Consider the following 17,576-nt stretch of genomic DNA (forward strand, 5'->3'; position numbering starts at 1 on the left):
TCACATTCATTTAACAAAACAAAATCCGTAGCCTCCCTATTAAGGCCTGTGACCTCCCCAGCCATGTGCTTTTAATCAGATTGATAGTACCAGATGTGACTTCCCTCTTAGGGAGCAGACCTCAATTCCAGGCAGGAAGTGGTTGGTAACCCCCATAGTGAACATGCCACTGGTGCATCAGCAGGTACCCTTTGCCTGGGAGGTCAGTAATGTAGCAAGTAGGGACCACAGCTGCGCGAGACTACTGATGACAGTTCTCCACCAAGTCTGCATAGCATCCTCTGGCACTGTGAGGGCTCGCTAGCTGGAAGAAGCTTCCAGCTCTGCCTCACTTTGATTTCTGTGTGTCCTGTGGTCTCTTCTCTGATAACCACACACACACACACACACACACACACACACACACACACACACACACATACACACTGCATTTTGATCATATTCACCCCCATTACCCTCCCTTATCACTCTCCCACTCCTACCTTTTCCCCCAAAAGTCCCGGTTTGCGTGGGGTGTGTGTGTGTGTGTGTGTGTGTGTGTGTGTGTGTGTGTGTGTGTGTGTGTATTTGTGTGTCTGTCGTAGTTTAATTAGGACTGTGAGTCGGGATTTATTGGCTGGAGTGACTAAACAGTGACTGCACCACTAACGAAAATGATTGCCCTCCCCCAGCAGCCATTCACTAACTGCCTATAGCTCCTCAGAGAGGGGAGGGTTCTCCCGAGCCCCTCCCAATCCGTGATCGTGTGTCAGTAACCACAGCTGCTGTGAGTTCAGGAGCACAAAGGCCGTGTCAAGTCCCGAAGACAGCATTTCACAGCATGCTTCCCATCCTCAGGCTCTTACACTCTTCCTGCCCCATCTTCCTTGAAGTTCTCCGAACCTCAGAGGTAGTTGGTGTGCGTGTCTCATTTAGGGCCGAGCACTTCTCTGTCCCAGCTCCTCTGGATCTCAACCTCTGTCCACCGAAAAATGAGGCTCCCAGCCGAGGCTGAAAGCAGCACTATCCTGTAGGTTTGAACATCTGCGTGTGTTTCTCTAGTGCAGGATGGAAATGCTGCACTGACTCTTCCCTCTGTCACTGGTCTTAAACAGTTGTTGAGAACATGTCTGTGAGGCATCTAGTAGGATTACTTCAGTAAATGCCGCTTCACACTCTTGACAGGAATTCTTATACTAGGTCTACCCTATCGTTCCCATTCAACACCATAGATTAGTCTCAATCTAAACGAAAAACTGAAGCTTGGTACTTCTTGTGGAAAACAAAACAACAACAACAACCCAAACCCTATCAATGGCTTCATTCATCTTACCAAGCAAGTGTACAGTGCAGGTCATGAAGAGTGTTAAAGATGACTAATGAATAAAGTCCAGATTCCTCGGCCAGGTGTTCAGGGTGGAGACTGGACCCAGCCCACCTCACAGTCCTCTTACCTCAGTCACTTTGAGCCACTTTCCCCAACAACCTGGTGTTGAGCAGCTCCCTAAACCAGGAACAGGGACACGTGCCTTAATCCAGCACTTGGGAGGCAGTTGCAGGCCAATTTCTGTGAGCCTGGTCTACATTTCAAGTTCCAGTCCAGCCAGGGCTACCCTGTCTCAAAACAAACAAACAAACAAAAAAAGCCTGCTGGAGGGCTGCCTCATTGCCTCCTCATTCTCCTGTTGGTTTCTTCGTAGACAGTAATTCTCATGTGACATGGTTCTGATTACTTTCTACCAGGTGTTATAAGAAGCCCTCCTTGCAGCCGGGTGGTGGTGGTGCATGCCTTTAATCCAGCACTCAGGAGGCAGAGGCAGGCGGATCTCTGTGACTTCGAGGCCAAGCCTGGTCTACAAAGCGAGTTCCAGGAAAGGCGCAAAGCTACACAGAGAAACCCTGTCTCGAAAAACCAAAAAGAAAAGAAAAGAAAAGAAGAAGCCCTCCTTGCACTATGGGAGAATAACGGAGGGGTGGTTGATTAGGTGTTTCACCTCTTACATTCAGTGTTCTAATGATTTCAGTATGTTCGATGCATGAATGAGTGATGTATTAACTCACTTCCTCTGCTCTGCAGACTTGGAGCTTCCCTATTTTGAAGTTTCTCACTTGTAATTTGTTATCATAGCCGTCCAAATGGCAGGCGTCGGAATTGAAAACTTTAACAACATCCTCTAATTAGACATCCAAAGCTAGCTTTTTCTTTGAAAAATATTGGTACCTATACCAGTCTTCTCATTTCCCTTCACTCTGATACTAAATTGTTACTGAAGTTATAAAAACAATTTAACTTGAAGTAACATCAGTTTTTCCTCCTAGGACATCTTCCTGTTGCAGAGTTCAAAATTAGCACACTGTACCACTAAAGACTCTCAAGTTTCCTTTCTTTTTTTCATCTGAAGTTGCTTCTAATTACTCCATTTGTGAATGATCATTTAAGGATGTGAATGTTTCCAGCTGAAGAAATCTTTACTGGCCATTGTTTCCTTAATATAAGGCGTCTGGGAAATCAAGTTTTACAGACTGCTAAGATTGACATTCGGACTGCAAGGCTGTTTTTTCATCTCATTTCCTCTCCGGCTCTTGCGCTGGGTTTTGAATTCATCTAGAGTTCCTCTGCTTTCTTCACGGTGTTTGGTAACTGCAACAATGTTGCACCAGACGAGATCTTGCAGTCCACTTCCTTCCCTATATTATTAATGAATGTATTTAAAGGCTATCCGCCTGTCTCTACTCTTCTCCATTCTGATGAGCAATCATTCACTATTTTATCTTTTCTGATTTCTTTACTAGTTTTAAACCCATTCATTCATTTGAAGCTACAAATCAGCTCATTCATGATGGGTTATGTAGCAACATCACCTTATCTCTTAATGAGATAAATACATCCTGACGATAGAAACTATTTCTGTAGCCTGTCAGTTCCAGCCTATTTCTGAATCACCCACTAGCCTGTAATATGACCTATGAGAGGTATCTCCTGGCTCTAAGTTGTAATTTTTTTAAATATTTTTTTAAATTTTATGTGTTTAATGGGTGTTTTGCCTGCATGTATGACTGTGCACTGTGTGAGTGCCTGGCACCCCTGTAGAGGTCAGAAGAAGGCCATGGATCCCCTTGGGACTAAAGTTATAGATGATTGTTAGCTAGCCTCCACGTGGGTGCTGGTAATCTAATTCAGGTCCTTTGCAAGAACAAGTGCTCTTAACCACTTAGCCATCTTTCCAGCCTCTATTTTATTTTATTTTTGAGACAGGGCTCAGGGCTCATTATGTAGGCCTGGTTGGCCTGGAACTCTCAGAGAAGCACAGACTTCTACCTCCTGGGTGCTGGGGTCAAATATGCTGGCCACCACATATGGCCCCCTGAGTTACTGGCATTTTCTGATAATTCAGGAGAAGGGGTGTGTGCTTGCATTTTAGTATTACATGTAGGTCATTTTCATAGATCTGTGCACTAATGAGGCAGAATTATTTCCCCTAGACTGGTTGGGAAGCAAATTTCTTTTATCAATGATGATCTGGTTTCCCTGTTTTCCTGAGTACTTTTGTGGACTCAAGTTATTCACTCAACCTCTAAATCCAGGCAGCATTTTTCTTTTTAGCAAAGCTGAAATTGTGGAAGGTGATAAAAGACCTTAAATACTCAGAGAACATTTACGATTTCACTTCAGAACTGAACAAGGCCATGATAAAACTGGTCAAAAAATGTGGACAAACTTTTATCCCGAAGGCTCCAGCTCGCCTATTTAAAATACTTTTGAGTACGTTTAGCTCCTGGAGGAGGCTATTAAAGGCCTGGATGTCGGAGCATAAGGTCGCATGTGCCCTTTGGCCAGAGTGACTTCAGGTGTCCTCCGGCTTCCTTCCTTTTGAATTATGATGGCACGTTCCCCTCCTCCAGTGTGCTCTCCTGGTCACTTTTAACTGATAAAACAACAGCTCTGAAAAGAAAACTGGAAATGTCGAGCAACTGTGCACTTGTTTCATCTGTTCTGTGCCAGGAAATGTCTTTGTTTGGGCAGATCTATCCATTCATCAAAAATCCTGGAGACGCACACCAGTCATTCAGTTGGTAAGAGTACCTCAGGCCGCCGGGCGGTGGTGGCCCACGCCTTTAATCCCAGCACTCAGGAGGCAGAGGCAGGCGGATCTCTGTGAGTTCGAGGCCAGCCTGGGCTACAAAGTGAGTTCCAGGAAATGCTCCAAAGCTACACAGAGAAACGCTGTCTCGAAAAAAAAGAACCCTCTCCCCAAAAAAAGAGTACCTCAGGCCATGCAGCCCCTACAAACCCAGCAGCTTCGTGAATTTCATTCAGGTCATGGTCCAGCTGAGTCCCACACTCTTAAGATACAGGTAGGGTCTCCCAGTATCCCTGTCATTAACTTGGCTGGCACACATCTGCGTGGGCACCTTCAGGGAATGCAGGCTGGAGACCCACCGAGCTATGCTCATGGAAAGTTCCAGGTCCCTAAACCCCTCCTCAGAGCCTTGGGAAAATAATGAAGTGGTAGTTGGTTAAATGGTACCTTCAAATGCTTCTGAAGTCTCAGCAAAAAAGAAAGTGGAGCCAATGAAGGGCTGCCTAACAAGACTGGAGAGATGGCCCAGTAGTTAAGAGAAGTGGCTGCTCCTCCAGAGGACCTGGGTTCGATTCCCAGCATTCAGATGACAGCTCACTATTGTCTGTAACTCCAGTTCCAGGGCGTCCAACACCTTTTTCTGGCCTTTTGGGGCTCCAGGCATGCACATGGTGCATAGACATATATGCAAGCAAAACACCCGTACAATAAAACTTAATTTAAAAAAAAAAAGACCTAGTTAGAGAGCTGACCCAAATTCCCTCTTGCAGCAAAGCCTGGAGTGGAGGAACCCATCAATCAGCAGTGAGGACCGCGAGGCAAGAATGCAGGCACAAGGCGAATTCTTTGCAGAATCTCTCCCCTCTACAAAACACAGGAAGTGGTGCTGGGTGTAAATACTGAACCAGGCACTTCAAGCCGGCCCCTGCAGGTCGACGGTACCTGCCGTACTAGACTCTTCGACATTTTATGGCTCATGTCGGCGTCTGTTCCTGTTATCCTCATGCTACTGTGCTGGCTCGGAGCAGAGCTGATCCACAGACTCTCTAGGATTTGAGCCGATGCGCCCTGACTGCCAAGCACAGTCCTCTTTGTTGCCCTCTTCAGAAGCTCCGTTGCCCACTGGGCTGTTTTCCAGTGGTGAGGACTAGGGGAGGTCAGCTCTGGCAAACAGTCATGTCTGATGGCCAGGGCAACTTGTGAGCCGCTTCTGTGGTGTTTTTGATGTGGAAAGGCAGAATGGGGGTTTAGCCCCGGAGAAGCAGAAGAAGAGAAGTATTTGAGAAGCAAACAGGCTGCACCTGAGACTGTCTGAACAGGCCTCGAGGAAAGAGGACCCTGCTCGAGGGGCAGGGCAGATCCTTGGGGGGAGAGCCAGCAACTCTGTCACAGGCAAGTGTAAGCAGGGCTCTATAGAGGCAGAAAAACCATTTTATTTTCCCTGACCTCTTCTCGCTAATGCTGCTTCTTTCCTAGCTCTAAGTGAAGTCTGGTAGCATCCCCGTCACCCTTTTCAGCCATTTAAGCATCTAGTTGAGGATAGCAGTCAAAGCTACAGCTGCCCCTCTCCTTTGAGGCTGGGAGGCTACTGCAGAGCTGAGGTAGGGCTTTGCTCAATTCTTGCCTCTTTTGTGGTCTCTCTTTGTACTCGCTGAGGTTGCCATCTTCTCTGGGGGAGGCAGGGTCCAGAAGAAGAGGGATGGACGAACAGCCCCGTCACAGATGGAGTCCTAGCATGACCTGGCTTTACTGCTGAGGCTGTAGCAGTGCTCTGGGGAGCCTCCCTTCTCATGTGCCAGCGATGGAGGTTACCTGGACATTGTTCTGAACTGCAGTTCTAGCCCCGTCTACTCCATCTGCCAGCTGACAATTGCCAACACCTGTCTCCCACATTTCCTCAGCCTACCCAGTTCAGTTCCTGTACTTTCTCAGCCCACCAGCTCAGGCCTTGGGGGAAGCTCTCCCCAGGACGTTTCCTCTTCTCTGCACTCTTGTCTACCTTTTCTGTCATCGAGAGCAGGAGCTTCGGCCTCTTGCCCCGGGATTCCACCAGTTGTTCATACTCCAGCGACATCTCATGTTTTACAAGAGACCAGCATGTCTAACACTAGCCACAGAGTAGGCCTCAGACTCTTGCAAATCCGTGAGCAGGGGTCCTCCACACATACTGGGAAATAAGGAGGCAGCTATTGTACTGTTCTGTTGCAGGCAAATGAAGTGGGGAGGTTCACCTTGCCACTTATCACCCAGACATCAGAAAAAAACACTGTACCCCCAAAGGAGGTATGGTGGTGCCATGGTGGGTGGTCCAGAGACCCTGTCTGATTTCTTTCTAAGAGGAAAGTCTAAGAAAGTTGAGGCATGAGAAATTGTTTGGGGTGGGACCCAGAGATTCAGGAAGGCAAAGTACATTATACATCAGCTCCAAGGCCACTTCTGAATACCTGTAGATTGCACAGAGGGACACTCCCTCCAGAAGGCTCTAGGTCCAGAGAACTCTCGTTCCTAGGGCCCATTAAAGCCTGGAATCTGAATAACTCTCTGTTCCCGGGCAAGACAGATGAATGGCCCAGCTTTCAGGGGTATCTCCTTAGGCTTGCTGTCATTCCATTGAGAAAGGCGGTTGGTAGATGGCCTGGCCCCAGGTGGTGAGTTTACCAGCTCAGAGGAGGAAGCTTGACCCCAAGGCAGTATGAAACATCGCTGAGTCTTGACAACCACAGGTGGCCGCATCTAATTTGTCAGGTCCAAAAGTGTGTCGTTGTCGGCGTGTGCATTTGTGTGGAGGTTGGACGTTGACAGTGTCTTTGTCCACGGCTCGCCACTTAAGTTACTGAGACAAGGGCTTGTTGAATCCAGAGCTTGCCGATTTGGCTAGTCTAGTGAGCAGGCTTGACTCAGGGATCCCTGTCTGGGCCTCCAAACAGCTGAGATCCCAGGTGTGCTTCTATACCTACCTGGCCTTTATGTGGGTGGTCGGGGTCTGAACTCCAGACCTCATGCCTGACTCAGCAGTGCTTACTAAGTCTTTCGTCTTGGCTTTGCCGGGTCATCTCTCCTGTGTTCCAGAACCAGTTAGAAGTAGGTGATTCTCCACCCTAAATAGTCCAGTGTATGTTCTTAAACCGAAGAGTTCTTTTGCCCCACCTGGTATACTTACAGAGTCAGGAGAGCAGTATTACTAAGACACTAGCTAATCCACAGGCTTTATTCACTTTTCTATTAACTCAACAATCATCTTTACAGAAAAAGAAAGTCCTGCTTCTGAATGACATCCACTGGTTGTCTTTGTTTTCTTCTAACCTGGGGCAGTTCCTCAATTTTTTCTTGTCTTTCTCAAGCACGATATTTTTTTAACTGAAAAAAAAATAGTTTACGCACAATATATTCTGATTACACTTTCCCCAATCCCTTCAAGATCCCCCCCCCACCCTGACCCACCCAACTCCATGCCCTTTCTCTCTCTAAAAAAACAAAAATAGCCAGGCATTGGTGGCGCATGCCTTTAATCCCAGCACTCGGGAGGCAGAGGTAGGCGGATCTCTGTGAGTTCGAGGCCAGCCTGGTCTCCAAAGCGAGTCCTAGGAAAGGCGCAAAGCTACACAGAGAAACCCTGTCTCGAAAAACCAAAATAAATAAATAAACAAACAAAACCACAAGAAACACACACACACACACACACACACACACACACACACACACACACACACACAAAGACCAAAAACAAAAACCCACAAGAACAAAAATGGGAACCAAAATATACAAACAAAAGACCATTAAGACAAAAAAAATGTCCAAGTCACATGATGCCTACACTGGAGTGTGGTTTCTATACCCAATGACTAACTAACTTTTCCTTTGCAAGCAGGTATCAATTGCTGACAACTTGCCCATGTCCACTTCCATTTCTCAGTTCTGGGATCTCATCTGGCTTGAACCTGTGCATACCCAGTGCATGCTGCCACAGACACTGTGCATTCATGTGTGCATCAGTCCTGTTGTGTCTTACAGTCTTTCTGCCTCTTCTTCTGAGTAGGTCCTGAGCCCTGGGGTGGGGATGGGGTTGATGAAGATACCCCATTTTGGACCGAGGGTTCTAAAGTTTCTCATTCACTGTATACTGTCTGGTTAGGAGTCTCTGTGTCAGCTCCCCTCTCCTGCAAGAAGCCTTTCTGAGTGAGACAGTGATCTATGGATATAGCAGAGTATTGTTAGAAGTCATTTTATTGCTGTATTCCTTTAGCAAAGTGATAGCATTTGGTTTTCTCCTAGGCCCATGGCCTATCCAGTCTCAGGTTCTTGGCCACCCAAGCAGTGTCCGGCATGGATTCCATCTTGTGGAGTAGGCCGTACATGTCATCAGAGAGTGGTTGGTTACTCCCACAACATTTGAGCCACCATTGCACCAGCATATCTCCCAGGCAGATCACCATTGTAGGTCACAGGGTTTGTAGCTGGGTTGATGACTACCCTTCAATGGTAGCATGCAGAGTACCTTCCAGTACCATGAATACTAGATGGTGGGGGTGAAGCAGCAAGTTTGACAAGGCTTGATATTCTTAGTGAATTTATGCCAGTTGTTTTGTAAAATGTCCCTGAATTTCTGTCACACGTTTTTGGCCTGAGAGAAGCCTTGCTCTCAGCTAGGAAGCATATGCATAACTCAGTTTCCCATAGAGTATTATAGCCATACAAAGCTTTGATTCTTGGGAACATGAGGAAGAAGGCAGGACTGGAGAAGGCTACATTGAAGGTGGAGCTGGTATGATGTCTGAGAGAGACTTCAGGCAGTAAGGCCACCAAACCCTGGGCGACTCTTCCTGCACAGACCACAGTGTCTGTGCCCACTGGCCATGTAAACTGGGTATTGTTCATGACTGGTAAGTTTTGCAATTTGGTTCTTTGACTCTCCAAGGGATTCTTGGTTACCTAACCCATTTAAAGCAGTCATTTCTTAGTAAGCAGGGGTTTCAGTTGTTTCAAGTAAAGTGAGATACATCCCTGCACTGTCTGTGCTGATGTGCAAAGCGGTCTGCAATCCCTACATGAGCACTCCTGTATGTACACCACTTCCTCTGGACAACTTGCCAAGTCCCACCCTTCATGGGCACAGTTAGGAGATCTTAGGCTGTAACTAACAGAAAAATGTTCAGAAATGTCTGAAACAATTATACTACATTGGTTTTCATAGAGAAGAAATGTTTACTGTTACAAAAATTAGAAAAAGAACTACCATACAATTCTACATTTCTGGGTAAAAGAATTGAAAGCAGGGTCTTGAGGAGACATTTGTTCATTAATCTCCACAGCAGCATCATTCACAGTAGCCAAAAAGTGGAAGCAACTAAGCACCCACTAAAAGATGAATGGAAAAACAAGGTGTAGTGTAGACATACTACAGAACATTACTCAACTGTAAAAAAGAAGGAAGTTTTGACACATGCTATAATATGGACGAACTTCAAGGACATTGTGGTAAGTGAAACAAGCTAGTTACAAAACACGTAAGTTTCTACTTATATGTGGTACCTAAGGGGTTCAAGTTCACACAGACAGAAGTAGGAGGGGATTTTCAGGGACTAGGTGAAGGGAGTAATAGGGAGTCACCGTCTGATGGGTAGAGTTTGAGTTTTTTACATGGAAAGAACTCTTAGAGTGGATGGGGGTAAAAGTTGCCCGACAGTGTGAATGTACTTACCAATACTAAGATGATGATCTTGAAAACAATTTTATTTAATTTTATTTTACATGTGTGAATGTTTTGCCTGCATGCATATACGTGTATACAGTACGTGCAAGGCCGGAGGAGGATGTTAGATCCCCTGGAATTGGAGTTACAGGTGGTTGTGAGCCACCATATGGTTGCTGAGAACCAAACCTGGGTCCTCTGAAAGAGCAGCATGAGCCATCTCTCCAGCCCTGAGATAACACATCTTATGGTATATTTAAAGAAATCATTGTGGTTGGGGGTCCTCCAGGGGAGTTAGCATCTTTGTGATCATCTTGCCTTTTGTTTCATAGTCACAAGATGGCTATGGTAGCTGAAAACACCTACCTCTGATCATGGAGTACATGGACCAGGACTTTCTCCTGAAGACTCACAATCGTTCTGGATGTATGAACTGTCTTAGTCTAATCATCGTTAATGGGCCTGAAGACAGGTCCTTCATCATCAGGGGACCTGCATTGCCTCTTCCCAGGCAGTCTGGACCAAATCAATGTTTTACTGTGAGAGCGGGCATCAGTATCCATGAAGTCAGAGAGCCCTGTCCACCACAGCATGTCTTCCACCCGTATTGCCTGTGCTCAACTGAAAATATTTTGGTACATTTACTGCCCACAAACCCACCTCTTCTTCCTTTGGGCTAGCATAATACCGTGTGCACACAGACACTGCCCACAGTGCTCATAGCAAACTCCTAAGTCCTCTCTGTTCAGCTGTGTGTGCTGCTCTCAAAAACTGGACAGTACTGTGCCTTTGACTCAGAAGTATGTGGAAAACAAAACAGACACAGGAGGCACCGACTTGATGTTTAAGAATGAGTGGATGGACAAAGACACGAGATAGGCTGCTCAGAGAAGCTGCCAACGAATGTGCCAGACTCGGAACTTGAAGCTGGTAAGGGAGGGCAGAGCTCATCACGGAGCCAGAGGGGCCAAGCAAGAGCTTTGCAGAAAGTGTAGGGGCAGAGGGAAGGCAAAGTGGCAGAAGTCAGGTGAGGAAGAAGAAAGGGAAAGAGGCAAGCTCTGTGGTTTGTAGTCCTCACCCTGGGCTGGGCTGTGTGTCACAAGCAACTCAGATTTGGCAGAGAGGGCAGAGGAAGACAGAAGCTCACTGGCCACACACTGTTGTTAGCAGTGGCTGAGAGCTAAACATCTTCCATTTTTGTGGGTTGTTGCAAAAAGTAGGGAAAGTAAATACAAAGTTGTAAGCTACTTTCAGACTTATGAAGAAAGTAGCCTTATCAATCCAAAGTTTTCCATCTTGCCATTCCTGCCCAAATAATTCAATCTCTCCTCAGTTATTGACTCCCAGGAGGGCCATGGGGTTGCCATTGGCATCTTGGGGTCGGGTTGTATGGCAGGAGGGGGATGGAGTGGTTATGTTCTTCCTTCCCTGCTCTGGCTTCTTGTGTCACATAATGGGACTCTGTCCGCTATGAGAAGGTCAAGACCCAAGCCAAGAGCACCATGTTTCAGAACCCATGGGGCATCCAGGTGTCAGCAAAGCTGGCAAGAATGGCCACTCTTCAGTTTCTAGGCCCAAAGTAGCACCTTGCAGGCTCTAAGACTTGTAAAGCAGCTCTCAGCGCTGAGTTTCCCCCTCTCACCATCAGGACTACACGAGTCTAAGATGCGAGGCTACAGGTGTGACGTCTGTGTCATGGTCAAAGCAACCAATATTTTCCAACTTCTCCCTTATGTGTTCCAGTCTCCTTGGCAGCTGCAGCTGGTTATATGACTCAGTGAGACTTAAGAGAGAGTCCACTTTGATCTTCCAAAAGGCTTTGTTTGCTCACTAGGAAGGATACATAGACTGTCACCATTTCTCCTAAGGCCCGGCCATCTTCCTTTGTTGAATGAGGACAAACGCCTGGGAATTCCACAGCTATCCTGTGATCATGACAGGATCCTGTGATCATGAGAGTCCTGACTCTGAAATCTATACCAGCTCTGAACTCATTCCTCCAGTCTTTGTGGGGAGAGAGAGACAGACAGACAGACAGACTGCCTCTCAGCCTGAGGCATGCCCCTCTTGGTTTCACCTTTAACTTTGGCACATTATGTGCTGATGCTATGACCCCATTTCATAGGGGTCAAGTTGTTCATTCACAAATCACCTGATGGACAATGGTCTGGAGTCACCAAGGGTGGCCCTGCCTGCTGTTTGTTGCTACTGAAGGAGAAAGGTAGGTCTCCACCGAGGGTAGTAGAGGCAATAATGTAGCTGCTTTTGATGGCATTGGTGCCGGACCAAGTCTGCTGGCAATTGCCCTCTGGCCACGTGCTCTGCCTCTGGGCCTGTGACTTGGTATGTTCCTATCGAGAAATGTAGGGGCTTGGAGAAAGCCAGCCCGATATCTTGGCCCTCATAGATGAGATGTTGGTATTTATTTCCTAAACATAGGACATCATTTCAGAGAAAAGACAAGGGTATATAGGCAGAAAAGAAATAGGGTTTGGATAAATTGGTAGCCTATTGAAATAATTGAACCAGTGACCACCAAGAATGTGAGCATTCTAGTTTGTTTTGTTTTTAAAGCTATATAGTGTAGATTCCTAGGACTGAAGCCTAAGACTGTCAGAGTAGAGAGGGCTGATGAGAACCCAGCCAGGGAGATTCGAATAGAAATGTGAAATTAAATATGCCACCATTTCCTAACCCCTTACCCCAGTAATCCTTCTTAATGAATATATTACCTAAAGGTGTGTGGGAGGGACCGGGCAAAGAGTTGGATTCTGGGAATTCTCTTTAGAGAGCAAAGGATGTGGAGAAGCCATAATTGTCCATTGTGATCATGTCTTAGTCACGACAGCTGTTCCATCTGTGTGCTTGTTTTATACTGGTAACAGCCAGGAAGATGGCTCAGCAGTGTTCTGATCCCCGGAGCCCACAAAAATGCTGGGCAGCCTTGGCAGCCTGCCTATAATTCCAGCTCTGGGAAGGTGGAAGGCTGAAGTAGGGTATCCCTGAAGCAAGCTAGACTAGTGGAGTAGTGTGGAGAGCAGTAAAGGAAGATTCCTGAGGTAAGCCTCAGGCCTCTACATGTACACACACACACACACACACACACACACACACACACACACACATGCCCCCACACATGCGAACACATACAACACATGTATAGAAATTCAAAAAGATTTTCTAGAATTTTCTTTTTTTCAAATCTATTTTTCCCCTACAGGGTCTGGAATTAAACAGGAATTCTTTCACATTAATGGTTGTTATGAACCCAGTTTCTATCTAGATTACCGGATAAGGACTGATATGAGGTACTAATGAGATGGCCCAGAAGGTAAAGACACCTGACACCAAGAATGACAGTTTGAGTTTCATTTCCAGGACCCACCTGGTAGACGGAGAGAAACCACTCCCCAAAGTACTCGTCGTCATCTGTCCTCCACAAGTACCACGTACCTGTGACCGTGTGCTGCCCCTCTCCATCTCCTGTGCGCGCTCTCTCTCTCTCACATACACACACCAAATAATAAATACGATAAACATTTTTAAAAAGAGTATCACAAATGTGAAAGGATGTTTCAAACAAGAAAAGGTGTCTTTATTTTTGTTACTAGAAAGGGATGTAAGGAAACGAGCATTTCTTGGTCATGTTTCTTTCTACCTGGGACACTTGGCTGTGGAGAGCTGTCCTGTATAGTGCAAGATGCTTGGCGGTGCCTTCAGCCTCTATCCATATGCCGCTAGCATATCTCAGTTGTGACAACTGAAAATGTCTTCAGGAGCTGGAGATGTAGATCAGTTGTCACAGTGCTTGCCTGGCACACACAAGACCCTGGGTTCAATGCCCAGAGCTGCATAAATCCAGAAGTGGCAAATTCCCATAATCTCAGCCCCAGAGGCAGAACAAAACTAAGTTCAAGGTCATTGTCAACTAAATAATGACTTTGAAGCCCACCTGGGATACATCAGAGCATGTCTCAAATGTCCTCTAGGAGATGAACCCCCCCCCCCCAATTGAGAGTCTTGGATCTTATTAGTCATCTCTTACATAGCATCAGGGCACTGTGGTTGTCAACCTGTCAAGGCTGAGATCTCTGCACATTGGCGACTAAATGGGGTTCAAAGAAACAGTCTTGATGGTAACTCCCTTAAATCCCAAGGAATGGCAAAGGCACAAGAACGGAGTCCACGGCATCTCCTACCCAAATCTGCCTTGTGTCTTCTCTAAAGTGCAACAGCAACCGGCCCCTTGCTGCCTTTCCCCAGAGTACATGCGCTGGCATCTATGTGCCCATCTTCCTCTCCGACACCTTTGGACACATTTCATGGCCTCTGTCCTCTAGAGGCTCTTTCAAGACAAACTTGTTCTTTCTTTGTTTCTCCTTAGAATGCACTCCTGTGGCTTATCCATTTCCAGCCTCCTTCCCATCAGCTTTGTTTTGCACCCAAAAGCCCAAAGAGCTGGTCTGGACCCTCTGAGCTCTTCTACACAGTTGCATGTGGGTGGATGGGAGGGACTGAGCAGCCCAAGAAGCACCCAATTTAGCAGCGGAGGAGGATGGAAAGGGCTGGCAGTGCTCATGTGTGAGGAAGGTTGCAGATTTTTGTCACCCCACTCACAGATGTGCAGAGACGACGTACTATCTTTGTTTCTCTAAAATTATTTTCTCTGTTCTGAATCTCCAGCCGCAGAATAGAGGGGGGCATTTGAATGAAAGAACTTAGACACGTCAAGTGAATGGTCCATCCTGCCAGGTAAAGAACATAAAACATTCTTAGTTTTTGGATATCCGATCTGGGTTGGAGGTTATGGTTAACAGATTCTTTGGGGACAGAGAGAGGATGGGCTTCCCGAGTCCACTCCTAGCTCCTCCATCTTCGCTGAATTTTGCTAGGTGGGTGGTCTGGATAGTCCGGTGTTTCACCTGTGAGGACGAGACTGACTGGCTCTGTTCCTAGGCTGTTTGTCGGCACCTGCTGCTGAGCCGGTGTCTAGTGCCTGTGGTCTGGTCCTTCCTGGCTTGGAAGGACCTGCGTGTGTTCCCTGATGACTCAGTGCTGCTCTGGCTGGGACTCTGACCCCACATCCTCCATCTGGCTCTTCCCCAGAGTGTCCACCCCCACCTTGCTAGTGACTCACCTTTCTCTCGTGATGCTTGGCACACAGAGGCCTGTTGGCTCTCAGCTCAGTCAGCTCAGCTACTTCTCGTCTGTGATCCTGGGGGGCAGTCCAGGACATTACACTCAACCCTTCTCCCTAAATAACCTTGTAGTCGCTCTTAGGGACCAGGTAACATGGCAGGTAGGCCCTCCCAGAGCCCAAAAGATGGGGTCTTCAGGAGCCCTCCACCTTCTCCCCACCAAGCTGATTGAGGCAGGGTCAGGAGAAGGGAGACAATACTCTCGTTAGCCTGTGACCTCCCTCATCTTTCCCGGTTTTTTCCAAGGAGTGTACTAGGATTAGCAGGGTAGGTTTTGCTCTGTCTGCCCGCTCCAGAACTCCTGACATAAAACTCCGAGGTTAGCTGATTCTGTTGCCAACAAACAAGGAAAAGGAATCTGTGACTGTGTAGCATACTTTCTCTCTTACGAAGTTCAGCTGTTTAAACTACTATTTGGCTAAAATGTCTGAAAATTCTATTTAGTAGCTGATTTTAACTTTCCCTTCTCCTGTTTCCTCTTTTTTTTTTTTTTTTTTTTGCATTTCTTGGCATAACAACTCTAAGCCTCACTAAGGCAACTGGAAAACCTCTAGAAGTGTAAGGGAGGGTGGTATATGGTAAAGAGAAAGGAGGTCACATGTTCTGATATTTCAGAACTGTTTTGCCACCATGCACACCTTTATAGTTTACCTGCCACACATCATGTTTTGATGGAGACGTTCCATTGAGGCCTTCGGGCTGAAACCACAGCCCTGTGAGTAGACCACATCTGTCCAGGCAAAGGCTGGAAGAAGTACAGATTCCCACACAGGAAACTGGAACACTCAGACTAACTGCTGACAGACAGGAAAAGGGCTGCTTTGCCACCCGCAAGTCTGGAACCTCAAGACGAGCAATCTCCCAGTGTGGGAAATTTCCTCACAAACCCAGTGAGGCCAGGCTCTTTGAAGAGATTGGTGAAACAAAGTCTTTCATATGGAAGGAATAACAGAGAGATAACACTCTTCCATTTTGCAGGTAAGTTTGTTTAAAAAGAATCACTATTTGTGCTTTTATAGCCTCAGTGTTTCTGCCATTTTTAAAAAGACCTTTTTGGGGCCAGAGAGATGGCTCAAAGGTTAAGAGCGCTGGCTGCTCTTTCAAGGACCCAGGTTCAATTCCCAGCACCCACATGGCAGCTTATAGCTGTCTGTAACTCCAGTTCCAGGGGATCTGGCACCCGCACACAGATGTATATGCAGGCAAACATCAATGCACATGAAATAGAATTTGAAAAGGACCTTACAGGTTGTGGAGATGGTTTGGCAGTTACAGCTCTTAATGTGCAAGCAAGAGTTTGAGTCGTCAGCACCCACGTAAATGCCAGGAAGGTGAGGGGGGCACCTGTAAGTCTAGCCTGGAAAGGTGAAGACAGGATCCCTGGAGCAAGGCCAGACTAGCCTTATCATCCAGCTCTGGGTTTGACTGAGAGACCCTACCTCAAAGAATAAGGTGGAAGAATGAGGAAGATTCCTGTTATCAACCTTGGGCCGACACACACACACACACACACACACACACACACAAGTATTTGATATGTATATATACATGCATACTACGTGCACATGAAAAGAAGAAAAAGAATAATTTTTTTAAGGACTTTTAACATCTTTTTAAAAAGGTGACCATTAGAGAGGAGATTGCTAACAGACAAGTGCAAAATCCACTTCGGACAGCTGGAACGCATGGAGCAAAGGCCAGGAAGGGGATGGCCGATGTCTCCAGTGGTGGCAGGTGTCCGTCTCTGTCCACAGGGCTTGTGAGAGACAGGACTGGAAGGCAGTTGGAGCAGGCTCTGGAGATCTGAGTGACAGGGTAAGAGAGCAGCAGGTCAGCTTTGAGACAGTCTAAGTTTCTGGCTATTTCATAAGAAAGGACTCAGGAAGAGGAAAAGCATGTTCCAGAGCTTTGAAAATGCAGGCTACCATGCAGCTTCTGGTGGATTCCTGCATTGTGAGGAGGAAAGGCTAGAGAGGAAGGAAAGCATTTGAGAGAAAGCTGAAATCCATCCTAGACTTAGATGAAGTATAATGCTGTGTCTACTAGCAACCGTGAGGAGACGGGTGATTTTTCAGAGGGTCACAGACATGTCCTAATAAACAGGCCTTTATTTATTTGTTTGTTTGTTTGTTTGTTTATTTTGGTTTTTCGAGACAGTTTCTCTGTGTAGTTTTGATGCCTGTCCTGGATCTCACTCTGTAGACCAGGCTGGCCTCAAACTCACGGAGATCCGCCTGGCTTTTAAACCTTTTCGACAGTTTCTCACTCACCTGCACAGAACTTGGGCTGTCTTTGCACAGCTCTTCTGCCTTGATTTACCTTGTCTTGATAGCTGTACTGTACCTTGGCTTGTACTTTCCATTTAAATCACTCACCACAAATTGTGATTACTCTGTTAGCATGAGCTTTCAGTAGCTCATGTTTCCCCCACTGAAACAACGTGTGTAAGAGCAGGGCCATCATTTTCCTCACTGTTGTCACAGTGCCACACCTGGGTCTGACACATTAGTCCTCAATAGACTTGACAGAGCAATGAGGGAATGAATGAGTGTGCTTCTCGGAGGAGGGATTGACATGCCCCTCATCGAGTATGCTTTATTAAGTGCCTTCTTGTGAGAGGTGCTGTGG

The 17,576-nt window shown here is 46.6% G+C and overlaps 1 long non-coding RNA gene across 2 annotated transcripts in view; it reads left to right on the forward strand.

Annotated features, from left to right (window-relative positions):
* The window catches only part of LOC128097203 (uncharacterized), a 31,134-nt gene that overhangs the window by 881 nt on the left and 12,677 nt on the right, over positions 1-17,576 (forward strand). For both annotated transcript variants that reach the window (XR_008213809.1, XR_008213808.1), the window contains exons 2-3: positions 10,083-14,502; positions 15,474-15,926. This is a non-coding gene — a long non-coding RNA (uncharacterized LOC128097203). The remainder of the gene's footprint in view (positions 1-10,082; positions 14,503-15,473; positions 15,927-17,576) is intronic.

Source organism: Peromyscus californicus, unplaced genomic scaffold (assembly GCF_007827085.1).
Source record: "Peromyscus californicus insignis strain IS unplaced genomic scaffold, ASM782708v3 Scaffold_11__1_contigs__length_118956290, whole genome shotgun sequence".
Lineage (NCBI taxonomy): Eukaryota > Metazoa > Chordata > Mammalia > Rodentia > Cricetidae > Peromyscus > Peromyscus californicus.